The sequence below is a fragment of the Lathyrus oleraceus genome, chromosome 2 (genome assembly GCF_024323335.1).
Source record: "Lathyrus oleraceus cultivar Zhongwan6 chromosome 2, CAAS_Psat_ZW6_1.0, whole genome shotgun sequence".
NCBI classification, from domain to species: Eukaryota; Viridiplantae; Streptophyta; class Magnoliopsida; order Fabales; family Fabaceae; genus Lathyrus; species Lathyrus oleraceus.
The window spans coordinates 443,423,727-443,439,260 of NC_066580.1; positions in this window are offsets into that span (position 1 = coordinate 443,423,727).

The window sequence follows — 15,534 nt, forward strand, 5'->3', positions numbered from 1 at the left end:
CTATATTCAGTTCAGTTTTTTAAGATCTAAATTTTGATGCTATATTGCATATCTTTTATTATAGTGAAGAGACTGTTATGTTGGAAGAGTGGGCAGATTTCAAGACAGAATTAAAAATGAATGCATTAGAGTGAAAATTTGAGTAGCACATACTGTGAAAAAGACGTGAAGTCTCACATTAGATGGTTTGGGCATGTGTTGAAAATACACATAGAAGCCCTTAGAAGGAGAGTAGATTAGATTGTAAGTATTTGCGCAAGAGATAGAAGAGACTAGGAAAAATCTTAAGATCAAATCACTAAGAATGATTTGGATATAAATGGTCTGTATCTAGATATGATTAAGATATTATGACGCCTTTTAATCTAGTATTAAGAAACGGCTTCTATTATTGTTTTGATATCAAGTGGAAAAAAATGGTTTGTAAACTAAATTAATTAGTAGCATTGTGATTTGTGATTGGACATCAGTTTGGTGTAAGTTTAGGTGATAATGAAATACAAATGCGGGAATCTTGACTGTTTATGCTACCGTAATAACACATTGAGAATGTATTTGGTTTTGTGAATATTGCTTGCATGTTTAGCCCAAGTCTACGTTCTCCACCAAGTTATTTTCTTTTCTTCGAAATGTAATTTATAAAAATTAAAAATATCACATTCGTTGCATTTGCATATATAGTTATGAAGATGAAAGGACTATTTGTAGGAGGCAATTCGGCAATGGTTTTCATATTTGCTAATTCTGCAATGGTTTTCATTAAAAAGAAATGAAGAAGGGACTCAATCAAGATAAGCAAGCTGGCTAAACAGAAGTGAGGTATTATGCTGTTATTGATACCACTGTATTAGGTGGGTGTACCTCGATGGCTGTTACTCGTGATATGAATTCCTTAATAACATGCGTCGTAAGTGTGTTTTGGAATGCATAAGTTCAAATTGACTCAATTTTGTCGTGTATTTTATGTTTTCTACTTTTATGCATTAAACAGTCAATAGTATTAGCTTACCTAGCAATTATTGTAGGAATTGGTGCTTTGGCTCCAATATTTGACACTTTGATCCTTTCATTGGAGCCAGTGGATATGCAGCTGCTGGAATAGTTGCTAGTTCTGCATCATTTTTAGGTATATTTGCCTTTATGTGATTGGATTTTTTTATCATATTCTCACCCTATGTAAATGATTTTCACTCTACATAGCAATTTGAATGTGCTGCTTAAGGATTTTGTCAGAACTACAAAGTTCTTCATATTTTGTGTGTTGACTTTTGTATTCAATTTGGGGTTTTGGATTGGTCCTCAGTATGATGTTTTGTGCCACTTTACTGGTTATTTGTATATGTTTGTTGCTGCAATTAATTGATTTACATGTTTATAGCAGTTTATTGAATAATTTACATAGCTGTCGGTCAAAATAGGAGTGGGGAACTCTCTGAGTTTCCTTTTCGAAACAGTTTTTACTATGGCTCTGCAAAGAATTTGTCCAAGTAAAGAAAAGTCTGGAAGAGTGATTCATTCTTATCAATACTTATGTCCTGTTATCCTGAAGACGGTACAGTCAGTGACTCCGTGGTTCATTTTTATTCGTTTCAGTTTTCACAATGCAGAGCAACACTCTTCAACATTGTCTAACCTTTCTTGTTTCATCAAGCGCTATTTTTGTACTTATGTTCATCATTTGATATCTTGGTCTCTGGATTCATCATTGAGGTGGACTTTTTAAGGACTATAAAGTACAGAATGGTAGGTACACATCCTTGCCATTTTCCATGTCCTAATACTAGAGACAGTACACATGTTTGGTTAATCATTATTGGGTATTACGAGTTGATGTAACTGTATATTTCTCCTGAATACAAATATATCTCTTTGGCCAACGAAGGTAACATTAGAACTATATATGATTGATGTTGATGCAGATTACCGTTTATTGTAACCACTAACCACCTTGTATTTTCCTTCAGTTTTGTATGATTTTAGGAACTCCCAAGTTAAGATTCTAATGATTGTGATCCTAGTAAAACAAATGAACATTTCATATGCACTTGCAAAAAGATGGATTTGCAATAGTTTGTTTTGGTTTCTGGCTTTTAGTAAAACTTTGCATTCTGAATGCTGATAAAAGCAAGAAGCAGGCAACAATGACTGACGCGAGTGCTTTATTAACCACATTGGCTTGGTCTGCCGCTATACCTCCGACAAAAGATTTCATAGAAAGGTACACGGGCAATTACTATCGGCACATTCAGTTCTATCTCACAATTATATAGAACTTCTGCATGGTGAAATGAAAAGCTTGTACCTTCTTTTTGTTACCTTTTCAAATCGCCATTGGAGTGTTTTAATTGTCTTAGTTGCAATTATTACTTGTTTCCATATGTGAAGAGCTTTTGATTCTGTCAAACGGATCTGGGTCCCGTTACGGTATACTCCAAATGTCTTGAATTCTTTCACCATTCACCAGATTGAACTTATAGGTGAGAAATAATGGCTGTTGCTATTTGAATACGAACATATAGATTTCTATGATGAAACATCATTCAACTGAAAACATGCACTTTTTGTGCTGAGTGTAAATAAATAAACCCCCTTTGTCTACCGTGAAAAGTATACAACAGTAAAAAGGGCATATCAAATACAAACACAATGTAGAAAAAAAATTCTTAGATAAAGTGCAAATTTCCCAGTATATCTTTTTCAATACCTGACAAGTAAAGATATCGACAACAGTATATATCAACTTGGGTTTGGAAGCGCAGAAGAAGAGCCTTTTGAGATAAAAACAGGGAAATGCTAAATCAGAAAGTTGAATAGAACTTTAGCGAAAAATATTCTAGCTAATTATTACTCCCAGTTTCTTTTAAGTGTAATTTTATTTTTTATTTTTTTACACATAAAACAATTAATAATTATTATTAAATAATGATTATTTTTTTACAATATCCTTAACGATTTAATAATTTATCTAATTTTGCTCTCTTTATAATAAATGATTATGCATAATGTTGACAATATTACATTGAATTTTGAAATGACATTTAAAAAAAAAAACAAAAATATTTTTAGAAAATGAAACTTAAAAATGAATGGATGGGGTACTAAGTTTTAGTTTAAAAAACAATTTGCCTCTCTTTTAACATTTATTGTTTAACGCATAATTTATTGAAAATAAAATACAATTTAGATTATATTTAAATTGATCGTTCGGAGGAGAATGAAACATAACGGAATAGAATAGAATATAAATATTTTATTGTTTGATTCTTATTCTATCACATACACCATAACAAATAGAAAATTGGATATTCCATTCATTATTTACAAATTTAAACAATGAAATTTCATTAGTTACCACTCTATTTCACTACATTATATATTATACATGCAATTTTACTCCATTATATTTCATACCTGCAATCCAAATATATTCTTAAGATTTTGTTTGAGAGTTTGGAGTTTGAAGGGGAGAGAAAGAGAAGATTTTGAGAAATGATTTTCTTTTTTTTTTAAATATAGAGAAATTTTTAATCTTTTGAAAAAAAGATTTTATATAGAATGATAAAATAATATTTATCATTGACATATATTTTTTTATTTTTGAAATAATATAATAACATAAATTATATTCGAATAATTTTTCAAATTAGAATTTTTTTGATTTTTAAATAAAAATAAAATTTCCAAAATCCTTCTCATCTAAATTCTTCTATTATTTTCGAGGCTTTTTAATGCATCCTATGTATTATTAGACACCACGTGAAAATACAAAAATGATCTCAGTTTCTGAAGATGCATCTATGGATGCACCATAAGTAAATGAAACCCTGATTTAACGTTAAAATTTTTCGAAAGTGCATTACAGAGATGCATCTCCCGATGGTTTTGGTTCTAAAAGCGTCAGAATCCTTCTCCTTCCTCACTTCTAAAAATATACTAATTTTTTTCTCAAACCCTCTCAACTCACATTCTCTCAAAATCAATCAACCAAGTTCAAAGTTTCTTCCATCAACATCAAGTACATCAAAGAAATCATTCAACACTGAAGTAAACTCTCAATTTGTATGTTTTTTATTTTTGTAAACTTTTTTGAGTATTTATATAAATGAGTAAAAATTGATGATTTATGTTAAAAAATAGATAGTTTTTGCCTGAATGATAGTTTATACTTATTGAAAAACGTGTTTGATGGTTAAAAATAACGATCAATGCATTATTTTTGGGAGTTCGGTGGTTTGCATTACTATCATTGACAAAGTTGGAAGTTGCAGGAAATTTTGAAAATGCATCTCCAAAAATTTTCAACGTTTGGACTACTAGGAACCAGAGATGCATCTTCGTAATTTATCTATCTATTTTTTGTTGTTTTTCTTGCTTGTAGGGTTGTTTGTAGTAATTATGTAACACTTGACTGATAGAGACGACAAACTGAGGCACAAGAAGATTGCACAACATGCATCAGTTCAGAGAGAGAATAATTAGGTTCCAGAGCCTCCTATTCAATATATCCAGGTTCAGCGAAAGCGTAGACTTACGGGGCTCATGCTTTTCCATCTTCCGTAGGAGACAAGTGTCACCTACCGACGTATCACTACCTCCATATTCCCGTAGGTGACAAGTTTAACCTATTTAGGTGTCAGAGGTACCTGAGACACTAGTGTCACCCCATGCATCGGAGGGACTTCATCCTGATGAGTCAGTGCCACCTTAGATTGATGAGCTAGTGCCATCTCAGGATGTTGAGGTTGGTGAGCCAGTGCCACCTCATGTATTTAAAGGAGACCCTATAGAATTGTCATTGTTGCCTTTGTATTCGGACTATACTGCTGGACATTTCCGGGACGAAGAGGTAAAATTAATTGAATTCATTCTTTTATATTACGTTTATTATTATATTAAAAATTTCTGACATAGATTTATTTTTTGGCAGGACCGTGATCTACTGAAATTCATTAACCATGGGTGGAAGATTATTGGCTTGCCAAACTGATTTGTCCATATTTGGGATGAAGAACTTGTGCAAGACCGATTATGTATGATCAACTACATGATGCTTAATGTATTCGTGGAGAGATGACATACTGAGATGTCTTCATTTCATCTACCACTTAGTGAGATGTCTATCACACTCAACAATGTGTCGTGTTTGGTGCATCTTCTGATTAAGAGGAAACTTCTAAATCATGGGAGAATTAACAAAGATGAGGCACTCGAGGTTGTGGTAGACTATCTTAGAGTTGACCTAGAGGTTTCCATGAGGGAGTTGAAAAAACCACAGGGGCTTACGCTAAGTTTAAATTTTTGAAAACGGTATATACAAATGAGCTCCTTAGAGCAGAGCATACTAGAGGTGACGACGAGCAGGTGGAGCTCCATAGAGTGTATGTTATGAGAGCATACTTACTATATTTGATTGACACTACGATTTTTATGGATAAGAGTGCCACTTATGTGGATGTCGTCTACCTATGGTACTTCTAGCGGATCTACGAGTACAACTGGGGGGTCGTTTGTTTGGTCTACTTGTACTCGAAGTTATCAGAAGACTGTAGGTGGAAGACGAAGTATGTGATAGACAACGTCACACTACTGATAGTAATATGTATTGGTCTTTTAGTGTGTGTCATTTTCATTATATTTTTGAAATGCCCTTATTGATAATTCGTGTTTCCAACATTTTCAGAAGATGCATCTCCGAGATTTGAGCGACATTTTAAATTTTTTATAGGGTGCTTTTCCACTTCATAGGATGGGATAAGAAATCCCCTTATTTTCATTCAATCTTTTCTTTTCTTTTTTTCTTTCAAAATTCTCTATTCCCTTTCAAACTTCCAATAATTTTTATTTTAGTTTTATTCTTGATAAAGTATAATTTTTTCTTTACAAGGTAAATTGTAGTTCTTGTTAGTAATATATATTCTTATAGAAATGTAGAAAATGGGAAGGAAAATGTAGGAAAGTTTTAATAATGTGGATACCAATTTTTATAAAAAAATCTAGTCATATAGATTTATTAAGAAAATTAAAACATAATAATTTGAAGTATGATTTTTTGTACTTTTAAAAAATAAATTACACAGAAAATATAAAAATAATTTGTATTAATTATTGATTTAAAAAAATTAAATACAATTTTAATATTAAATTTCACAAAAATTAGTAAAAGTAATTTTTGAAAAAGACGTAATTAAATAAATAAAAGTCGATTTTTTATTATAATTTGAGACAAAAATATGATTTTTTTTCTGATAAATTAAGACGCAAGAAATATATAATAATAATAAAAAAATAGTAGTACATTATTTAAACATATTATGTAACAACAAGCTTTAAGAAGAATCTTCACGTTTTCTTGAAGTGGCTGCTTGTCTTTTGTTGCTTTGGCTCCTTACTTACCGGTTTATTCGTGTTCCCACTTTTTGCATCAAGTCTTCTCCCGTCTCCTTTCATGTTTGTTGTCTAGTTTCCATCCATGGAACCTACCTAAGGCTACAGACTCTTATTCCTCAACAAAAGTAGAGGATCATCATCCTCTAATGATCCCATGCTTGGATGCATTGAAAGTATTGCCATCTTGGAAGAATTAAAAAAGTTAATGTAAGCTCATAAGTTTCAAATTTAAATCAAGATATACATTCTCAAAAAAATTACAAGAATAACAAATATCAAGAACATATCGGACAAAATCCTTTTTCAAGATCGTAGAAGTGAGATAATTTTATTATTTCAGTCCAATCTAATTTAGACACTTTACTGATTGACGTATATCTGAACCTCAATTATTGAACATCACTTAAGAGGACGATTTTATTCCTCATCTAAATCGTTGATCCACATCCAATTGGCGTCCGCACTCTATGACAAATCAATCGAGAACGATTCTAACCGTCTTCTTTAAAGAAATGTGACTTTGAGTCACATTCTTGTATTCTTTTACTGACACACTTGCATAATTTAACATCAACTAAGCCACTGACTTGAGCGTTGAATTGTTAATCTTGTAGATATTTCATTCTTTGATCAACGGAGATCATAACCATCATATCAGAAGCTTCACCACGATAATCATCTTGAACCATTCATCTACTTCTGTTTTAGTACAATATAATGGCGCCTTATGTGGAAATCGTCTTTTGACTCACTCAAATTCTTCATCACATTTTTTCATTTTTCATTGTTGCACCACCACGAGTGTCTTTTCATTACAATTTTGACAATCGTAATTAGACTTTTTGTTAACTTCCCCGATGGCCGCTCCGAGAACAATTCCAACACAATATGATCAACGATATTCAATAAACCATAAACGCCCCTCAAGACAACGATACACCAATAATCTCTCCCATTGGTGAAAAACTTCCGCAACAACAAAGTCTCCAAGCCTGAACAAGTTTATATTTAAATATGCCCATCCCACTATTCTATTCTATAGATTCTCAAGGAAGGCAGTGCAATTTGAATGCACATCGGAGTACGAACAAGCCTTCATCTAAATGAAGCTTCCAAACCCCTGATCCTGTTGAGGCCTACGACCAGGGATACATTGTACATATACCTTGTCGTATTTGCAGAAGCAATGAGTGTTGTTCTCAGGAGAGAGGTAGGTACCAACCAGAATCCAATTTATTTCACCTCCAAGGCATTAACAAGTCCTGCAACCCGCTACTAGATTTGGACATTGCCTTATTAAGTGGTGGTTTGTACTACTAACCCTTAAAACAAGTATCCTTCAGACCAGACTTGACATGGAGGATGATGAAGTGGTCTATCAAGATTTCATAATTTAATATCTTTTTCGAAACAAGTAAGACCCTAAAAGCCCGTGTCTTTGTTGACTTTCTTAAAACAAGTACCCTTATTAACCCCGACCACATCTGAAACATGAACAAAATGAACCATCTTCATAGATGAACCATCAAATAGAAAAGGAAGTGGATTCGATTGGCCTCATCCTTGAGAGTGAGAAGGGGTTTATAGTAAAAGTATTTATGTGTTTTGACATGTCCACAACAAACAACCAAGCTGGGTATGAAGTCTTTTTCACTAGCCTCACCCTAGCAACAAAAGTGGGAGTATAAGAAGTTAAACTACAAATAAATTCTCAACTACTAGTCTCCCAAGTGAAGAGGGATGCACAAGCCAAAGACCCACCACTACAAAGGTATGTAGCCATGGTCAATGATAAATCGAGCACATTTAAGGCAATCGAGATTTGCATGTGCAAAGGACGAAGAACACTAGAGCATATGTCCTACCAAAGAAGATAACACAAGAGTTACAAGAATCAAACACTCTTTCATCCAAGAAACACTAAAGAGACATAGTCTCTCAACCACGGTGGTAGTGGCCGCGGTAACTACATGAACGAAAGAACCGTCATGGATCACTTTTATTATGACATACATTGAGAATGGGATTCTTCCAACAAACCATGGAAGCCAACATTGTCAAAAGAAATGTGAGTGCACTATCCCTTTTAGAAATGTTCTGAATGATTTCAAACCTATGACACTTAATATTTGTTTACATTGGATCTTTCTCTCTATGTTTAGATGTGCATTTTCATCTTAGGACATTTTAAAACAGATTAGAAACATCTTTACATGTTAAAAGTTGATTTTTATGTGAAAACAGAGTTATGGGTCAACACACACTGGTAGCATTTTTAAAAGAAAAGTTGATGCCTTGTATGTGTCGACACACTAGGGTCTTGGGTCAACACAAAGCACGGGTGAGTCGACTCATAAAGGGTTGAGGTCGACTCTAGCTGAAGCTTTGGCAATCCAAATGGCTCTGCCTTATTGGGGTCGACTCCTATGCATTTTGTATCGACCCATAGAAGTTGATATACTTCTATGGGTCGACTTTCACTCATTCAGAGTCAATACATTTTTTCTAATTTATTCAAAACTTGTAATTTTGCTAAAAATATATTTTATGTTATTTTTCTTCTCTCTCTCTCTCACACACACACACACACACACACACACACACACACACACACACACACACACACACACACATATATATATATATATATATATATATATATATATATATATATATATATATATATATATATATATATATATATATATATATATATATATATATATATATATATATAGAGAGAGAGAGAGAGAGAGAGAGAGAGAGAGAGAGAGAGAGAGAGAGGAGCAATATCCTCAACTAACAACTTCTCAATAAAGCTAGGAGAAACCGAATAACGATGCATAACCCTATTTAATCTACACTTGGATTTAGCAAGAGCGTCCGCACACCGGTTAGATTCTCTAAACACATGCTTCACATAGGCTTCGTCAAACCTACTCAGAAGGCTCCCAATCTTCTTAAGCATCTCCAAACCTTCAGTTCTCCTAGACCTTCCCTGATTAATATCCAACACAATTTCAGAAGAATCCACATTCACTTATACTTATATGATTCCAAGGTCTAATACTAGGATTAACCCTTCAATAAAACCCTACAAATCAGCCACATAGCTACTACAAATGTCTACATTCTTAGAAAAACCTCTCAACCAACAACGCTTACCATCTCTAACAATTCCCCCACACCCCACAGCAACTCCCTCTATGAAAGTACCATCCACATTTAATTTTACCATACCTGGGCTAGGAGGAACCCACTTAATGAGCCTAACCTTCTTGTTCCTCCAAACTACCCTCTTATTCATCATCAAGGCCTCTTCATATTCCTTCAACCGCACATACACATGCAAGGTACGGTTAGAAGGCCTTATGAACTCCTCATTATGCTCCTCTTTATTACGCCAAAACCAAAGAGAATGACAATCCATCGCCCGATACGAACCCTATCCTACACCCTCTTTAGTGTTATACTTAATATTCAAACTGAACCAATCTTCCAACTCCAAATTAAGAAAAATCGTGATTTATATCCAATGGCACTTTATTCACCCAAATTTCCCAAGCGCAAGTATAATCACGAAAAACATGCAACTTAGTTTCATTTTCATGCCCACACAAACTACAAGCAGTTGCTCAAAGGCCCCTTCGACTCTTGCTCTGATTTTTTAACACCATGTCACGCTTTAACATCCAAAAAAAGTCTTAATCCTACCAGGAAATCTTAACCTCCAAATTCTCTTCCATTCATGGTCTACAATAGTGTTATCAAAATGCGTCATTAAACCATAGAACTGCTTCACCAAACCTACCTCATGAGCTAATCCTTCCAGCCTGAATTTATCCGGATCGAGTTCACCATTTGGAGGTTGAATATTGCTCATCTTCTTCATAATACCCTAAGGGATCCAATACTGCAACATTTGCCAATTCCAATCCCCTCTTTCTGTCACTAAATCACACACCTTTGCACCTTGAACACTTGCTGGAATCAACTGCACATGATCACTTATACAAGTTCCAGCCTCTAACCAACTACCTTCCCAAGCATTAACACTTCTACCATCACAAATGTGCCACTTACCATGCTTCAAAAGATATGGAATTGACTTATTTATAGCCCTCCACAAACCAGATCCCGAGTTCTTCCTAGTTATATTGTTGTTCAACTTCACATATTTATATACACCTCTCAAAACTATGCACAACATGTCTTACGCACCATTAATTCACTGCCATGCTAACTTCAGGATGCAATTATAGTTCATGGTTGAAAGGTCCATAATCCCCAAACCTCCATTGTCCTTAGGCATCATAACCATGTTCCAGTTAACATCGCACATCTTCCTTCTGCTATGCACTTAAGGAGTGGTAAATGTCTTTCCAGTATGTCTCGAAAAAACCAAACCCCTTCCCAAAGTAATACTCCAAATCCAGGAGGACAACCGGCGGTTACTAGCGTTGGTAGTCCGATGGCTCTAACCTCAGTTGAGGAGATGCCTACGGTTATAAGCTAAGAAGTGGCATATTCTATACCTCCAGATGTGGAGATTTCATCACCATATATGTCAACTACACCAACTTTCGTTAGGGAATTATGGAATCCAGGAGGCCAAAGGCCTCCTTATTTGGGTTTCTCGTTGCCTCAAAAGAAACATATGGCATGCCAACTGAAATGATGGCAAGCCTGCACCCTAGTACGTAGGGGTGGCAAAACGGGCTCGGCCCGTGGGGCATGCCCATTTTTCCCGCACTTTTGTGCAGGGCGGGCCAAGGATTTAGGCCCTCACCCTCAAATGTGTTTGCCCCGCCCCATTTTTTTCGCGAGCTTTTGCGGGCATGTGTATTTACATAAATTTTTGCATTTTTAGGCTTAAAGAGTGCAGTGCCCGCGGGCTTTCCCCGCCCCTCCCTCACGTTTTTGCGGGGCGGGTCTAAGTTTTAGGCCCACATCCTCAACTATGACCGCCCCGCCCCGCCCCGTTTTTTGCGGGCTTTTGCGGGGCGGGCCTAAACGGGGCGGGCATGCCCGTTTGCCACCCCTACTAGTACGTTAATAAATTTAGAGAGCATGATGGCGACATCGATGACTTTTAACCCATATTTGGATTCAATATCCACAATGGGTAACTTCGGCCAACTAGTATAACCACCGGGAGGAATATGGTATTTTCCTCTACAGGGTATTTCGTCTTTAACAAATAACTCTCTTCAAGTCATGAGACAATTAATGGATGAAAGCAATCACGATATGGTTCATACTGTTGGTTCTAGGTGTTGGCAGCAATTTTGGTAAAACCTAGAGTGTTCACAAGTTGTCACAAGTGTTGTCTTGACATAAGATAACATGTCCCTGCAGGGTGTTTAAAATGTGGTTGTGCAGGATTTTACTGAGATGTCAGACCCGATGTCATGACATCTGTATACAGAACATTCAGTCTGAATGTTATGTATTGTGTAATTGCGCTTTTTATGATAATCTCTGTGTGATTGATGTGATAATTGAACGCGCCATTCAATCAGTAATTAAAACTAGATATAATCAGTTGTCATGAGAAGATATTAATGGAAAATAGTTTTAGGGTTTTATGAAGTCCAAGCCCAGCCAAACGCTTCTATAAAAAGGGCATGGAAAACCTGGTTTTAATACACAAGAAATAACGAATAAAATATTGAGAGAGAATAAGGGTTTTAGTCTTGTATGGTCGTGTGTATTGTGAGCCATTCATTCATTCATCCATAGATAATTGAATTGGACTGACTTTTGAGTTGTAATTTGTCCACTCTAAGCTTTGAAGCATGAGTGTGTGTTTACTTGGTTGAAGCTTTTAAGCAAGATCAAGTATGTGTTCTTGAAGAGTGTCTTCTTTCATTGTAATACTTGTTTTACATCACTGCTGTGATTGAGGGGGAGTGAGTAGGATCTCATATCTAAGAGTTCTTAGGTAGAAGTCACACGGGTAGAGATTAGGTGAAAAGACTGTAACTTGAAGTTGTTTACTGAGAGTCTTTGAACTAATTCTGTTTAGTGGATTTCCTTCCTGGCTTGGTAGCCCCCAGACATAGGTGAGTTTGCACCGAACTGGGTTAGCAATTGCTTGTGTCACTTGTATTACTGTTCTTTATCTTTTATCCTGTTTATATTGTTCAGATATTAGTGTCGTGACATTACCTTCGACATCTCATATCTGATACCAGAATTTCAATTGGTATCAGAGCAGGCATCCTGCTCTGGTTCTGGGTGAGATCTAAGGACGTTACTTTTTGGTACTATGGATAGAGACGTAGGATCTGTTCACAGACCACCAATTATGGATGTATCTAACTATGACTACTGGAAACCTTGAATGATAGCCTTCCTGAAATCTTTGGATAATAAGGCTTGGAAGGTTGTTCTAACAGGCTGGGAACATCCAGTTATTACTAAGGAAGGAGAAGTTACTACTGATAAGAAGGCTGAGGAACAATGGACCAAGGAGGAGGATGAACTAGCCCTTGGAAACTCTAAAGCATTGAATTCTATATTCAATGGGGTTGATAAGAACATCTTCAGTCTGGTAAACAACTGTGAGGTGGCTAAAGATTCTTGGAATATTCTCAAAACCACTAATGAAGGCACCTCTAGAGTGAAGATGTCTAGATTGCAGCTGCTCACTACCAAGTTTGAAAATTTGAGGATGAAAGAAGATGAAAATATTCATGACTTTCATATGAATATCTTTAAAATTGCTAATGCCTCAGAAGCCCTAGGTGAGAAGATGTCAGATGAAAAACTAGTGAGGAAAATACTCAGGTCACTTCCTAAGAGATTTGCCATGAAAGTGACAGCCATAGAAGAATCTCAAGACATTTGCAATATGAGAGTGGATGAGCTAATTGGATCCCTCCAAACATTTGAGTTGGGAATGTGTGATGGATCTGAAAAGAAAGTCAAAAGCATAGCCTTCATGTCAAACACTGAAGAGAAAGAGGAAGAAAGTGGTCAAGATACTGATGAAGGTCTAGCAAATGATGTAGCATTACTGGGAAGACAGTTCAATAAACTTCTGAAAAAGATGGATGTAAGGTCTAAGTCTAATGTCAAGAACATCTCATCTGACATCAGTAGGTCCAATAATGCTGGAAGAAGAACAAGATCTGATGAAAAGTCCAAAGAAGGAAAAGAAGTTCAGTGCCATGAACGTGATGGGTATGGACACATTAGAGCTGAATGTGGGACCTACCTCAAGACATAGAAGAAGAGTGTTGCTGCTACTTGGTCTGATGAAAGTGAAACAGAAGGAGAGTCTGCAAATCTTGTGACTGCCTTGACTGGAAGATGGGCTTCTGATGAAGACTCAAGTGATGAGGAAGTAACCTTTGATGAGTTAGCCACTACCTACAGAAAGTTGTGTCACAGAAGTGAAAAAGTGTGTCAACAAGTGGAAAGTCAGAATAAATTGATAATACAACTGGAGAATGAGAAGACAGAACACTTGGAAACCATCTCTAAGTTGAAGACTGAAGCAGTGTTCTTGAACTCCAAACTGGATGAGATGACAAAGTATGTCAGAATGCTAAATAATGGATCTGACACCTTAGACAAAATTCTCCAGACTGGAAAAATGGAAGGAGACAAGTTTGGCCTTGGGTTCAATGAATCCAAACCTGAGTGTAGTCACACTGGTAGCAAACCAAAGATGTCACATCATGTGTCACAACATCATAAGGGAAGACAACATAAAGGAAAACACCAAAGATGGAGATGTCATTACTGTGGAAAATTTGGCCACATAAAACCAATCTGCTATAAGTTGTATGGGTTTCCTAGTCCTTCTCATCATCAACCTAGACCCAAACATCACATCTCTATCAACAGAAAATAATGGGTTCCTAGGAATGGTGTTACTAACCTGATAGCTCACACTTCCTTCAGAGTTTCAGCCAAAGAAGACTGGTATTTTGACAGTGGATGCTCCAGACACATGACTGTAAGCAAAAACCTGCTAATTGATCTTCATCCTTATGCCACTAGCTATGTAACCTTTGGTGATAGAGAAAAGGGTGAAATCAAGGGGATTGGAAAGCTAAACTGCCCTGGAGTCCCTAACCTTGACAATGTCCTACTTGTTAAAGGACTTACTGCAAACCTAATCAGCATTAGTCAACTATGTGACCAAGGTCTAACCGTAAACTTCACAAAAACTGAATGTCTAATTACTAATAAAGAAAATGAAGTGATCATGAAAGAAGTCAAGTCTAAGGATAACTGATATATGTGGAGTTCTCAAGAAACTGGTTATTCATCAATGTGTACTCTAGCCAAAGAAGAAGAAGTGAAGATATGGCATCAAAAATTGAGCCATCTGCATCTTAAAGGAATGAAGAGGATTATATCTGTTGAAGCTGTCAGAGGAATCCCAAACTTAAAGATTGATGAAGGAAGAGTTTGTGGGGAGTGTCAGATTGGAAAACAGACAAAGATATCACATCAGAAGCTCAGACATAACACCACTTCCAGAGTGTTGGAACTTCTCCACATGAACTTGATGGGACCTATGCAGGTGGAAATTCTTGGTGGGAAAAAGTATGCTTATGTGGTGGTGGATGACTTCTCCAGATACAATTGGGTCAAGTTTATAAGGGAAAAATATGATGTATTTGAGGTATTCAAAGATCTTTGCCTAAGACTTCAAAGAGAAAAAGAAAGTCAGGTTATAAGAATCAGAAGTGATCATGGGAAAGAATTTGAGAACATCAAATTTGTTGGATTCTGTGCATCTGAAGGAATTAGTCATGAGTTCTCATCTCCCATTACTCCTCAGCAAAATGGTGTGGTAGAAAGGAAAAATAGAACTCTCCAAGAATCTGCCAGAGCTATGACTCATGCTAAGAAATTGCCCTACCACTTCTGAGATGAAGCTATGAACACAACCTGTTATGTTCACAACAGAGTAACCTTGAAGAAAGGGACTCCTACTACTTTATATGAAGTCTGGAAAGGAAGAAGACCTACTGTCAAATACTTCCATGTGTTTGGTAGTAAATGTTATATCTTGAATGATCATGAACAAAGAAGGAAGATGGATCCCAAGAGTGATGAAGGAATTTTGTGGGCTACTCAACAAACAGCAGAGCATTTAGAGTCTTTAATTCTAGAACAAAAGTA